Raw genomic sequence first — 13869 nt, 5'->3', positions numbered from 1 at the left:
ACAGAGACTCAGGGCTGCATCATGTGAGAGGTTCTCCATGTATCATTTTTGTCAGCGTTCATAAACGGCTTCTGTTGAAAATGGTTTTGTAGCCAAAATATTGATCTGGCTGGTCCAGCTCAGGATTCACTTGAAGCAAAACCAAAAAAGTACTTGTCTTTTGAATCTCCTTCAGCACCTAAAAAAATCCGTATCCCAATAATGTCCCCCATCCTTCACCATTTCTGCAATCTCCTCTGTACCCCACAGCCATCCTGCTATCTATCACTTTCTGCCAACCCTGAATTCCTTCCAAACTTTTCAACAAGGCCAATGAAATGAGAGCTTAAAATAGTATGAACGAAGTCAGACGTAGCTGTCTTATGAAGATGTGGCTGCAGAGTGGCCAAGGCTGAGAACTGGATATTCAAGGGTTTACAACGTTTATACAGCAAGGATTAACAGGCCAACACAGTGAAGTAGTATTGTGTGAAAAGGATGGAATCGGAACTATTGTGATGTTAATCACTTTTCACACTGATCTTCCCTGCCCTCTTGCCTTATCCCTGTACATTGATCAGATATTGGTAATCTTTGAAGACTTCGGGAAATCGCACCACATACAGGAGATCATTTTGTAGACTTCTGCATTTGACAAAAAAATTTTTACGCCCTTGTTCTTACTCCCTGAAGACTATCGCACATCAGGTGCCGATCGAGGCACCGTTAAAATTGATTTGAGAGTTTCTGCCTCTCCTATGCTCCCGTGTATGACTTGAAAATCCCTAGCATAACATAACCTGAATAACAACTTTCCTCACTGCTTCTCTAATGTTTCAAACAATTACATTTAATATTCACCGCTGGTCTGGTGTCATGGAGGAACGTAATGTCCCTCTGCTGCACCATGCCATCCACCAGAACCTTAGAGGCTTGTCCACAAAGGGGGCTCCCACCTCTGCCATGTTCAGGGCGGTTTCATATTGACAACTTTAGAGATGGCACCTATAACAGGGAGGCCGGTTCATTCTGAGATATCAAGGCAGTGGGCTGTTGTTATAACCAAGGGAAAATCATCAGGATAATGCCAGATCAGAGGAAAACCACGCGGGCAGGGAAGGTAGCTGATGAGGGAGATTGGGGATGGTGTAATGATAAAACACACTTCTTATTCACAGGAAGAATATAGTATCTCCCTTTCTACTGATGCCCCTGAAAATATGTGCACTCTCATCCTTTCTGCATCCTGCATTCTAATCTTTTCTCATGACTGCACTTTCACTTTCGCAGGGTAACTAATATCCTCTATACTCTCTCCAGTCAAAATCCCTCCTTGCATGTGATGAGGTGACCAGGACCGCACACAGCTGTAACTGAACTCATTATTTATGCAGTTCTGACAAAACATTCCAGCTCTTAAATTCTCCACTTTGGCTGACAGAGGGACTAATGAAATTTCTGCTTAAGGAGATGATTGATGTGTCCAGCTACCTTTTCGCATCTGCCTAAACTGACCATAATCTCATTTAATGTGCATTCCTCTCGGTTGTGGATGTCCCCAATACGTCTTGCGTTTCATGTCTCTGGCTGGTTTGCTACTTTCACCTGGACCCCATTGTTTCTGTTTCTAAACAGTCTGCAATATGACCTCTTGTCAAATCCAAGCAAGTCACATCAAGTTAGGAGAAACTGTCTCAAACCAGCAGTCAGATTAATTGCACACGATGTTCCTTGAATAAATCCAAATCGACTGTCGTGGAGTCGCTCAGACTTCCTCAGCGGCCGTTTTACCTGTGTCTCAGAATTACAACCTCAACTCTTCAATCTGTCCCTTGATTCATATTAAACAAAACTGCAATGTTTGCCCTTCTCCAGTCGTCAAGCACCATCGTCGTATCCAGTGAGGATTGGACGGTCACTATAAGGTGGTGTTTATTTTTGACCTATTGAAACAGTCTGGAACATTCTGTTGTTCATTTTAGGGATTTGAATGTCGTTTGTAATTTCCTCCCTACAGAAGTATATTTCTCTTGATTTGCCGCACTACACCGTGTGGACCGCCTTCCTATTTTGGTTTAGACAGACAGGGGCCCAACATCATTAACTACATTCCCTACCCGCGTGGTTTTCCTCTCATCTGGCATTCGCCCGATGATTTTCGCTTTGCCGTAACAACTGCCCACTGCCTGGATATTCCAGAATGAACCGCCCTCCTTGTTACAGGTACCATCTGCAAAAAGCCATTACACTCTTCGATTGTCAATCTGAAACTGCCCTGAACATGGCAGAGCTGGTAAAACTGGTTCCCCTCATTGTGGTCAAGCCCCCAAGCTTCTGGTGGATGGCATGGTGCAGGAAAGGGACATTATTTTCCTCAACGACTATGAAGGGATGCCATGATGCCAGACCATGCCAGCTTGGTCCAAGGTTGACCCTGAGTCAGTGAGGTGTCATCCTCCTGGGTGAATGCCCAGCAGAGTAAGAAGGAGGTCAGTGACCTTCTCCACTCCACCAGGGTATATGCCACCTTCTGCACTTTGTAACGTCGCGGTCACTCTATCTCTGTTCATGTGACCATCTCCAACAAAGGTTCACGTTCTTCCACTCTCACTGAACGCAGCACCTCCTCTCGTTCTCTCTGTTAGATCTTCACGTTCTCTCTCTCATCTCTTCACTGTCCATATTCCCAAATCCGCATGGTGTCTGCGTTACCTACTCAGTCACTCAGGACAACTCATCACCTTTCCCACAGCTTTACCAGCACTAATAGGTGAACCAACCTCTGCCATCTCCCTTAATACCTCTTGGTAATTCTCACATTCCAGATGGAATAATCCCACAATAAGTCAGAAAGAGTCATGATGAATTGGAGTCTCCCCAACAATGAGCTCCTCACCCTATAACAGGGAAAGGATACTGACCCTAACAACCACGAGAGGCTGAATGACAGTTTCCAAGCTCCTGGACTGGTATAAGAAACTCCCATTTATCCATTGTGCTGAGCACCTTGACTTACGGTGGACAATGGTATCAGGTTTTCTGGTTTTCTATCTGTCTAACCAACAAGACAATACAGCAGGTGCGTAAGCCTGGACCCTCTGGCTGAGGGGAAATACAGCTAAAGGCAGGGTAAGACATGGCAATAATTCAGTGAGCATTCATGTAAACTCAAAGTCAGTGTGTACACTCATTGAGTGAGCAGCCCAGATGTGCAATCCATGAGCTGGGTGTGTAGCGGACTTGCGCAGCATTACAACGAGAGTTGTCAGTGCACACTGATCTGCAGTACAGAATTATCCTGTCACTGACTCGGAAATGTCGTGTAATGGCATGGTGAGGGTGGCATGTGACAGATGCCAGCATTGGTCCGTGTGGAGTACATGCAGCTTCTGAAAGTGCAGTGTAGCCCCAGACGTTGTTATCCAAGGTAGATGTCCGCTGATGCGAAGAGCGAGGTGGAGTCATTAGTTACCAGCTCTGAATTTCATGTCGAATTCCCTATGTTAAGTTTCCCCACAGTCGGAGGGAGGCTATGAAGCTGTGATTGATGAGGAAAGTTCGAGGTAAATGTGTATTTTGATCTTCAGTGTTCATGCAGTCAGCATCTCGCCACTATCTTTCTGAAATCTTGTCTTATAGAACAACACAGAACAGGAACATGCCCTTCGGCCCTCCGAGCCTGCACTGACACATGATTCCTTACCAAAAGTTAAAAAAACTCTATAGCACTCTATTCTCTGTTTCCTCATCTCTGTGGGAAGATACCTCTTCACCATCGCTATTGTTTCTTCTACAACATCCTCTATCAGTGCATTCGAGGCACTTTCACATTCTGTCTGGAACAGAATGAAAACAACTTGCCTATTATAACTCCTTCAAACATTCTCCTTTTTATCTAAGATGATGGCCGTAGTAATTGATATTTCTATCCTGGGAAAAAGGCTCTGAATATCTATTCTGTCCATATCTGGCATACGTTTGGAATTTTCCTGAGGTAGCCCCTCAACCGGTAACGTCAAATTGAAAACAAGCCACGTTTGTCCAATTTTTCCTTCGTGCTAATATCCTCCATACCAGGCAACATCCTTGTGAAGGTTTTTCAAACCCTCTCCGTCACCTCCACATCCTTGTGCTGATGTGGTAACCAGGCTTGCACGCAGATTTCCAAACGTGACCAAAACAAAGTTGTATCCAGCTCCAACATGACTTTCTAATTTTAAACGTTTTGCTCTGATTGAGATACGCAAGCATATGATAGGTTTTCTTGACCGCAACGTTCACCTGTGTTGCTACTTTCAAGGAACTGTGGTTTGTTGCCTCGATACCTTAGATGTTGCAACTATTTCGGGTTCTTCCATTTACTACATACTTCTCTCGTACTGAAGACCTTCTAAAATGCATCAACTCGCATTTACCCTGATTAAATTGCATCTGCATTTTTCCATCCAAAACTCCATCCTATCTATAGCCTGTTCTAGGCTGTGCCAATCATCCTCACAATCCGCAGCTCATCCAATCTATTCACAGATCTCCAGTCACAAAATACACCCTTTCCCCACCACTCCGTCTTCTATGACAAACGAGTTCTGTATCCATCTTATTGACTTCCCGCTCATCCCACTTGACTTCACCTTCTGTATGAACCTGCCAGAATGAACCATATCAAAGGCCTTGCCAATGTCCATATGGCCAGGATCCAGCCCCGTGGCCTCATCAATCACCTTTGCCACGTTCTCAAAATATGCAATCAATTATTTGAGAGACGACCTTCAACACATAAAGACATGTTGCCTTTCGAGATAATTCCATTTTTTTTCCAAATGGGAGTCTGGTATATCTCTAAGAATCTCCAATATTTTCTCTACCAGTGAGATAAGGCTCAAGACCTGAACTTTCTTGCATTTTCCGTGTTATACTTCATCAACAAGGAACAACACTAGCTCTTCTCCAGTTCTCTGGAACCTCTCCTGTGACTGAAGAGCATGCAAAAAGTGTGCACTATGGTCAACCAAATTACTCCCTCGATTCCCTCAGTATTCTGGAATTTATACCATCATAACCTGGAGACCTGTCTACCTCATTGCTTTTCAAAACTCCCAGCACAGCATTCATTTTTCAAATTTCGAAATGCTCTGGAATATCAACATATCCTTCTCAAGACTCACCATCCACCATGTTCTTCTCCTTTGTGAAAACCGATGCAAATTATTAAGGCAGTCACTGGCTTCATCCAGATCCACGCATTAAATTCCTCCTTTGTCCTTGAGTGGACGGATTCTTCCCCTGGCTACCTTCTTTCTCTTGACACACCGGTTGGGAAGTTCCTTAATCATGATTCTAAAAGACAATTCGTGGGTGTCTTTTATCTGTCCTAAACCTTGTTTATGTTTGTCCTGTTTTTTTGTTATGTTTTTCGAGACCCCGATCGACACACTTTCATGTGCCTCCTTTATCTTTTTTGAATGAGTTCACAGTTTCTCTTGTCATTAAATGTTCCCAAAGTTTGATATCATTGCCACCTGTCTCGATGACCAGACCTCAGAAACCTCAATACAGTAACATTGCAAACGGTCTCATGTGCTTCTCAGACAATTCTACCGGACTCATCATGATAGCCCATTGAGGCTTCAATTCAAACTCAAAACCATAACGCATCTCCTACAGTGGCATGTGGTTTCCATTGATTGCCTTTTGTTCCCTTACTTAATTTCATTCTCTGCTTTGAACATGAATCTGTGAAAGATTGCTTGTCGTTTCTTGCCAACATGACTCTGTACACACAATGTTCTTCCTAATTTCTTTTTTGGATCCCACCCCTTTGCATTCCAAACTCCCCTGAGCTTTCTGTTGTATTCAGGAGAGGCTGATTAGGCTGGGGCCGTTTTCGCCGGAGCGTCGGAGGTTGAGGGGCGAACCTATAGAGGTTCAAAAATATTGAGAGGCTTGGATAAGATAAACAGGAAATGTATTTTCCCTGGGCTGGAAGAGTCCAGAATTGGAGGACAGTGTTTAGAGTGGGAGGGAAATGATATAAAAGGGACCTAAGTTGCAACTTTTGCATGCAGCAGGTGCTGCATGGATGGAATGAGCTACCAGAAGAAATGTTGCAGGCTAGAAAATTATAACATTTAAAAGGCATCTGACTGGGTATATGAAAAAGAAGGGTTAAGAGGAACATGCTTCCAGTGTTGATAAATGTGATGAGATTATGTTAAGAATTTCTGCGGCATTTACATGATGGACTAAAAGGTCTGCTTCAGTGCAGTATATCTCTCTGCTCTACGGCACTATTGTCCTCGCACTGTCTGATCTAACCCTTCCTGTTCTGTTTGTATGTTCCTAGACTTCCAAGGAGCTCAGGATTTCGCAGCCTGACGCTTCTTCACTGTGTGAAAACACATTTTCATTGAACGAATTTAATCTCCCCTCAGAATGCCTTCTGCTGAACTGATTCTGATTTATTTTCTCTTTCTTGTTTCCTGTTCACTTGAATGAAATCTATTTTCAGCCTACTCAGTTTCGAATGATTCATACTAAAACGTCATAATCTGGATTAATCCTTTATAGTACTTACATATAGTCAGGAATTATGCTCACTATTCCTTAAGTGCTGCCCCTTTCCTTCCTGATGGGAGTGGAATGAGTGTGGAAAGTAGAGTATAAGGAGTGCCACGGCACTAACACCTGCTGGTGACTGTCGGTGTTGGAGGGAAGGAGTGATTGTGGATTGGAACCATTCGAGTGGACTGCTTCGTCTTTAGTCGTGTCAAACAGTTTCAGTACTGTTCACGTGCATTCATTCAAACAAGTGTAGATTACATATTGCTAGCTTGAACCTTGGAGGTAATGGAGAGGAAGACAGGGGAAAAGTTCCTGGCTGCAGGGTTCCTAACTTCTGATCTGAAGTTTTCACCATAGCAGCTATATAGTCTCGGATAAACCTGACAATATTAGTGCCAATTAATTCAACAATGGTAATGCCTTTGGATGCCGAATAGGTTCAGCCCTCTCGTTTAGTGATGGTTTATGATGGCCATTGTCTGACATTTATGTTGCACGGATGTTACTTGTCAACTGTCAGCCGCAAAGACTGGCTATTGCCCAAGTCTTGCTGCATTTGGACTGATCTTGTGATCTGAGGAGTTAAGAATTATAAAAGCATGATCAAACCTCATTAAATCTGACCGTATGAAGGAGAAGGATTGCAGATAGCTGGTTTTCGAAAGTATTTGCTGCCTTTGTTCTTCGAGATGGCACTGGGTTTAGCAGGTGCTGTCTACTAATCTTGGTGCAGTGAATCTTGTAGATGGTACAAATTGCTACTATTGTGCCTCAGTAGTGGAGGGGATTGATGCTTGTGGAAGTGACAGCAATTAAATGGACTGGTTTTGTCCTGGGTTTTTCATGGGATGTACTCCATCACAGGCTTTGGGGAGTCACCAGATGAGTTACTGACTGCACAATTCCTAGCCTCTGACATGCTCGTGAAGACCGTGTTATTTATATGGCTTGTCCAAGACAGTTTATGTTCAATTATCATAAACAGGATGCTGATCAACACAGTGTTGGGGACTCAGTGGTGGTAACGCGATTGAAAATCAAAGGATGGTTTGATTCTTTATTGTCATATATGTCCAGCATTTGTCTGTCGTGAACATTACTTGCCATTGTTAGACTAAACCTGGATGAATTTGAACCTGGACTGTTTCAGGGATGATGCAATCAATGAACATTCCCACATCTGACCTCATGATGGAGAGAGCAGCTGGAAATGGTTGAGCCTTGGATACACTCTTTCCTGAGGAATCGTTGGAGAGCTCACCGTGAGTTCGAATTACTGACACTGACAGCATTCTTTTTTGCTGGTGATAATTCTAATCAGGAGAGTACTTGCCCCAGATTCTGACTAAGTATAATTTTACTCAGGTTCCTCTTCTCCCACCCTGTTAAATAGTGTGTTGATGTTAAGAGTAATTACTCTCACGGTCCCTTTGAAATTCCACTCTTTTGCACTATGTTTGCAATGGGGTCAGGAGCTGAGTGGTCCCGAGGGGACACTAACTAAATGACACTGAGCAGGTTATTGCTGGTTGATCACATTATTGCGAAAAGCTTTCTTCACAACTGCCTGCAATGCAAGTGCCCTGCTTTTTGTTTACATGACATACTTGCCATTTATATCATTATTGTTAAGTAGTAGTATTGTTAATCAAAATGATAACTTGGCAAGAGATGTGGCAATTTCTGGAGTAAAATCACAGTTCACCGTCTCTCCAACCATTTCTTGACATTATGTGGAGTCAATCAAACTGTCTGAAGATTAGGGTCTGTGATGCGGCGGCCCACTGAAGGAGCCGAAATGGATCATCTGCTCAGCCCTTCTGCCAGAAGATTATCACAAATGTATCAGCTTTATTTTTTCAATGATGAGCTGCGCTCTCCGAAAACTGGGTATTTCATTGTTGGACAGCAGTCCCCTCCTCCAATGGTATCCTTCATTGTCCACTAAATTTTATGATCACATGTGGCAGGACTTCAGTGATAAATCAGAGCAATTGATTGTGAGATAATTGAGCTCTGTCCATCAGTTGCTGCTTATGCTATTTAGCATGCAAGTAATCGTGTTTTGTTGCTAAAGACACAAAAGTTTCTCCAGGTTGTCCCCTCAATTCTGCGTCTGCCAAGTGTTACTCCCGCCATGTCCTTCTACCCTCTTCCATGACTCAGTGTGGATCCCTGGCTTGATGGTTACTGTAGAGTGGCATGTATGTCAGGCTGTGAAGTTGCAGACTATATGAGTTGTACAGAGTATGATTCTGCGGCTGCGATGTCCCACTGCATCTCACGGACATCTCGCCAAATTATGACGATGGACCTTCCTCCACGCATGGACTGTGCCGTGGCTGTTCTTATCTTTATAAGGGGCGGCACAGTGGCTTAGTAGTTAGCACTGCTGCCTCACAGCGCCAGGGCCATGCGTTGTATTGCTGCCTGGGGAGACTGTCTGTGTGGAATTTGCACATCCGAACAGTAGGTGCTGAGTTTTCTCCGAGTGCTCCGGTTTCCTCCCACATTCCAAAAATGTGGAGGTTACGCGCATTCTTCAGGTGTAAATTTAAGTTAGACAAATGTCGGTGGGTTCGTCTTCAGAAGATCTTTGTGGACTTGTTGGGCAGCAGGCGCTGTTCCACACTGTAGGAATTCTTTAAAAATGCACATACTAAATGGGGAGGTGTATCTGAAACAGGTGGACGGTTGACGATAAGGTCAATTGTGTGCTTCTCTTTTATTGATTCCCTCCAAACCTGCTGCAGAGCAGTCAAGCTGCAGCAGGATCCAGAATCAATGCTGAGAACTTTATTGACAATTTACCAAGGAGCTGCCCACTCCGTCTTGGACAGAATCTAACAGCGGGGATGGTGTGTTGTCCTGTTCACAGAATCCTGTTTTACAGACAATGTATGACTGTTGCTTGATTAGTCTGTGGGAAATATATAACAGGTTAGTTCCACATTTTCTACAATTAATGTCACTTTATTTCTTATATATTTTGAAGTAAACTAAGAATCATTGTTTTCCATTTGAAAACAATTGATGGAAAGAAAAATTAGATTACCAGAGTACACATAATCCAGTGACTGTAGTAAACAGCTAATTCATGTTCAGATTAATGAGCACATTATCCTGCAGTCAGCAATCTGTTGACAATAGACAATAGACAATAGGTGCAGGAGGAGGCCATTCTGCCCTTCGAGCCTGCACCACCATTCAATATGATCATGGCTGATCATCCTTAATCAGTATCCTGTTCCTGCCTTATCTACATAACCCTTGATTCCACAATCCTTGAGAGCTCTATCCAACTCTTTCTGAAATGAATCCAGAGACTGGGCCTCCACTGCCCTCTGGGGAAGAGCATTCCACACAACCACCACTCTCTGGGTGAAGAAGTTTCTCCTCATCTCTGTCCTAAATGGTCTACCCCGTATTTCTTAAGCTGTGTCGTCTTGTTTGGCACTCAACCATCAGCGGAAACATGTTTCCTGCCTCCAGAGTGTCCAATCCTTTAATAATCTTATATGTCTCAATCAGATCCCCTTTTAGTCTTCTAACCTCAAGGACATACAAGCCCAGTTGCCCCAGTCTTTCAGCATAAGGTATTCCCGCCATTCCAGGAACTGACCTCGTGAACCTACGCTGCACTCCCACAATAGCCAGAATGTCTTTCCTCAAATTTGACGACTAGAATTGCACACAGTACTCCAAGTGTGGTCTCACTAGGGCCATGTACAGCTGCAGAAGAACCTCTTTGCTACTATACTCACTCCCTTTTGTTATGAAGCTGAGCATGCTGTTAGCCATCTTCACGACCTGTTGTACCTGCATGCTTACCTTCATTGACTGGTGCACAAGAACACCCAGATCTCTCTGTACTGCCCCTTTACCTAAATTGATTCCATTTAGGTAGTAATCTACCTTCCTGTTCTTGCCACCAAAGTGTAAATCAATACATTTTTCAACATTAAACTGCATCTGCCATGCCACTCACCTAACCTTTCCAGGTCACCCTGTAATCTCCGAACATCCTCATCACATTTCACCCTGCATCAGCAAATTGCTAATGTTATTGCTCATACCATCTTCTATATCGAAAGCATATATTGTAAATAGCTGCGGTCCCTGTATTGATCCCTGCGGTACCCCACTGGTCACTGTCTGAAAATGACTGAAAAAAAGCCCGAGTTCAGACTCAGTGCTATTCGGCCTCACCAGTACCTCCAATACAGTGATCATATCCAAAATCTGTCCTAAGATCTCGAAACTGGAGCTGGAACCTTATTCAGACAATCTCTCACAACAGACCATATAGAGTTATACCTGAACAACAGGGAAATGTGTCGGGGTTATTGGACTAGCGTAGGGCTCTGTGCTGGTCCAAGTGCAATTCAACATTTGTAAAAATCACCTCACCACAAGCATGTTTTGCAAGTTTATCTCTTCTGGTGTGCCACCTAAACTCTGGAATTCTGCACCTTGGACCCGATCCTAAAGGAAGGTACTATAAAGGTGATGGAGTCTGCAGCTCATGGTGTATTTCATTGAACCCCTCATTAAACAAATCCATGTATATGAGCTCCACAACATCAGTATCTCAATAGAATTGTACAACTACATTGGTCGCCGATATGATCGCAGCCCAACGTCTTTGTGTATGACTCGGCATAGAAATGTCTGTAAATATTTGCAGCATTGTCCTAACCATTAAAAGCAAAGTCTCTTCACTGAAGGTTTGACATCCCTTGATAATATCCACTTTTCGATTGTCCTATATGTGCAATATACACCCACTTATTCAGTACACTTTTATGACAACAATATGATGGAAACCTTGCGCAAATCAGAGTAAGGGGCTTTGAAAAGATGAGTCGCGTTACCACACCCAAGATGAAATTGTGATTACGTACAAGGACATTCAAAATGTACAATTATTTTCCCTTGCATTAATACAGTGTGCTAATAATCATGCACAAACATTTTCATGGTATCAATATCACTGTCTAAACATTCTAACGTCAGATAAGAGTAAGTTTTCAATTGTTTCTGCCTAACTCACAGCTCCGTAATGTGGCCTGTGAATGTAAGTCTCTGTGTAACGCTACGTGTGTAGGCCATGCCTCTGAAAGACTGACAGATTGTTTCAAACAGCATATCAGTTTAGATGCTCACAGCAAGCAAAGTATTGACTGGGCCTAACCGGCCTGCACTCACATAACCCAAAACTCAGTGCCCAGCACTGGCACGTTTGGACAATTTTTTTCATTCTAATTTATTCATGGAGTATGGAACAGTATTTATTGCCCATTCTTCTTTACCATTGAGAAGTTGGAGCTGCCACATTGAACAGCTGCAGTCCACGTCCTGTCGGCAAACTTACAATGCCATTCGGGAGGGAACTTGAAACAATGACACTGAATGAATATCAACATGTTTCCAAATCGAGATAGTGAGTGGATTCGATTTGAACTTGAACATGTATTTCCGGTCTTTGTCGTTCTTGATGGTCGTGGATTCAGATGTATTTCGTAAGGAGCCTAGGTAAATTTCTAAAGATCACCGTTTGGATGGCAGGCATGACTGCTTATGAGTGTTAGTGTTTGAGGGATGAAGCTGCATTCAGCCAGGAAATTGGGGCGCATTTCAGCACACACTCATTCAAAGTGTGTCTTATACATGATAGACAGGTTTTCAAAAAACTTGAGGAAAGTTATTTCTGCAGGATTCCGAGCCCCTGACATATTCTTGTAGCCAATGATTTTATACAGATTGAAAAGTGTGGCTTTGGAAAACTACAACAGGTTTGGCAGCATCCGACGTGCAGGGGAAACTTCGTTTCAGGCATAAGCTCTTCATAGGAGTAGGTGATGAATTTATATGGTCTGTCCGGTTCTGGTTAACGGCAATCCCCAGGATATTGAAAGGTAGACGTTCAGAGATGGTGGTGACGTTTGAATGTTAGGGGATGATGGTCCAATTCTGTACAGTTAGAGGTGATCATTGTCTGAAACTTCTAAGTACACGCCCGCATGCAATACATGTCTGAGTTATTGCGAATATTGTCAAATCGTGAACATTGTCTAATCATTGGCGAACACCACTCCCCCCACCCTCCTTGTAATTGTACGGTGAATGGACAGTGATTTATGAAGCAACTGAAGACTGTTGGGCCAAGGACGGAGAACACTCTTATATCTCACTCATAGTGTCCCTCCCTCTGAGCTAGGAAGCTTGCTTCAATTTCAACCTACTCCAGAAGTGTGTAACACCATGTCTGAACAAATTAATATTTAATGAGATACCCTAATGAGCTGAGTGAGGACGTGCTTACCTCAGTCAGTTGGACAGCTGTTTAGTAATGCAGATTATTGCTAACAGTGTGGGTTCAATTCCTGAGGTGACTGTAAATGAATCCTACTCAAATTCTCTTTCACTCGAGACATGATGACTATCCAGTTACGTGCAGTCACTCTCGCCTCACCTCCACACTTCACCGTTTTTTTGTTTTTAAAGTTTGTTTTCCAATCTTAAATCAAGGCTTCAAAAACTTCGGGGGATGAGTCGCCCTGGCATAGACCAAACTGAACTTCAGTGAGTACGTTAGTGCTGAGACGTGCTGCTTGATACCACTATAGATGACATCTCGCAAATCTTTATTAATGAAAGCAATTAGACCAATAGGGGAGTCATTGATTGTCTGAACATTTAGCTTTGTTTGTGCGGATAGTTTTCCACATTGTCTGGTAGATGCCAGTGCTATAGCCCAGAAGGGAAAGCTGTAATGGAAGCTTATCAATGCCTAAGTCTTTGCATTATTCAATCCCTCGAGCCGCTTGTAAATCTTAGTGGATGTATCGCGACCTGATATGGCAAATGTACGATTCAACACCGAAGACGGTTACAGAGAGTGGTGAACTCGGCCTGGACAATCCCAAAGGCCAACCTCTCATCTACAGAATCAGCCCACCAGGCCCGCTGGGAAGGTAGGCCGCCAGGATTCCCAAAGAAGAATTCCACACTGGCAATGCTTTTCTACAACCTCTACCATCAGCGAGAAGGTACAGAAACCTGAACACATTCAACAAGCCGATTTCGAAACAGTTTCTACTCTCTGTTTGTTCAAATACTGAATGGATTCGCAAAGTCTGAACTGTGTTTTGGTTTTTGCCACTGTTAACCTATTGTTAACTTATCTATGCTATTTAATTTCGGTGATCTGCCTGTTACACCAGATAACAAATGCAATTCAGTTCAATCCAATGCAATCTCAGACGAGATGAATCGAATTCCGTGAAGACTACAATCGGAGGAGACAAACATAGTTCGTCCCATTGA

This window comes from Chiloscyllium plagiosum, unplaced genomic scaffold (genome assembly GCF_037043375.1).
Source record: "Chiloscyllium plagiosum isolate Xiang-an unplaced genomic scaffold, Cpla_swu_hap1 HiC_scaffold_41, whole genome shotgun sequence".
Classification (NCBI taxonomy): Eukaryota; Metazoa; Chordata; class Chondrichthyes; order Orectolobiformes; family Hemiscylliidae; genus Chiloscyllium; species Chiloscyllium plagiosum.
This window is presented reverse-complemented; position numbering follows the sequence as displayed.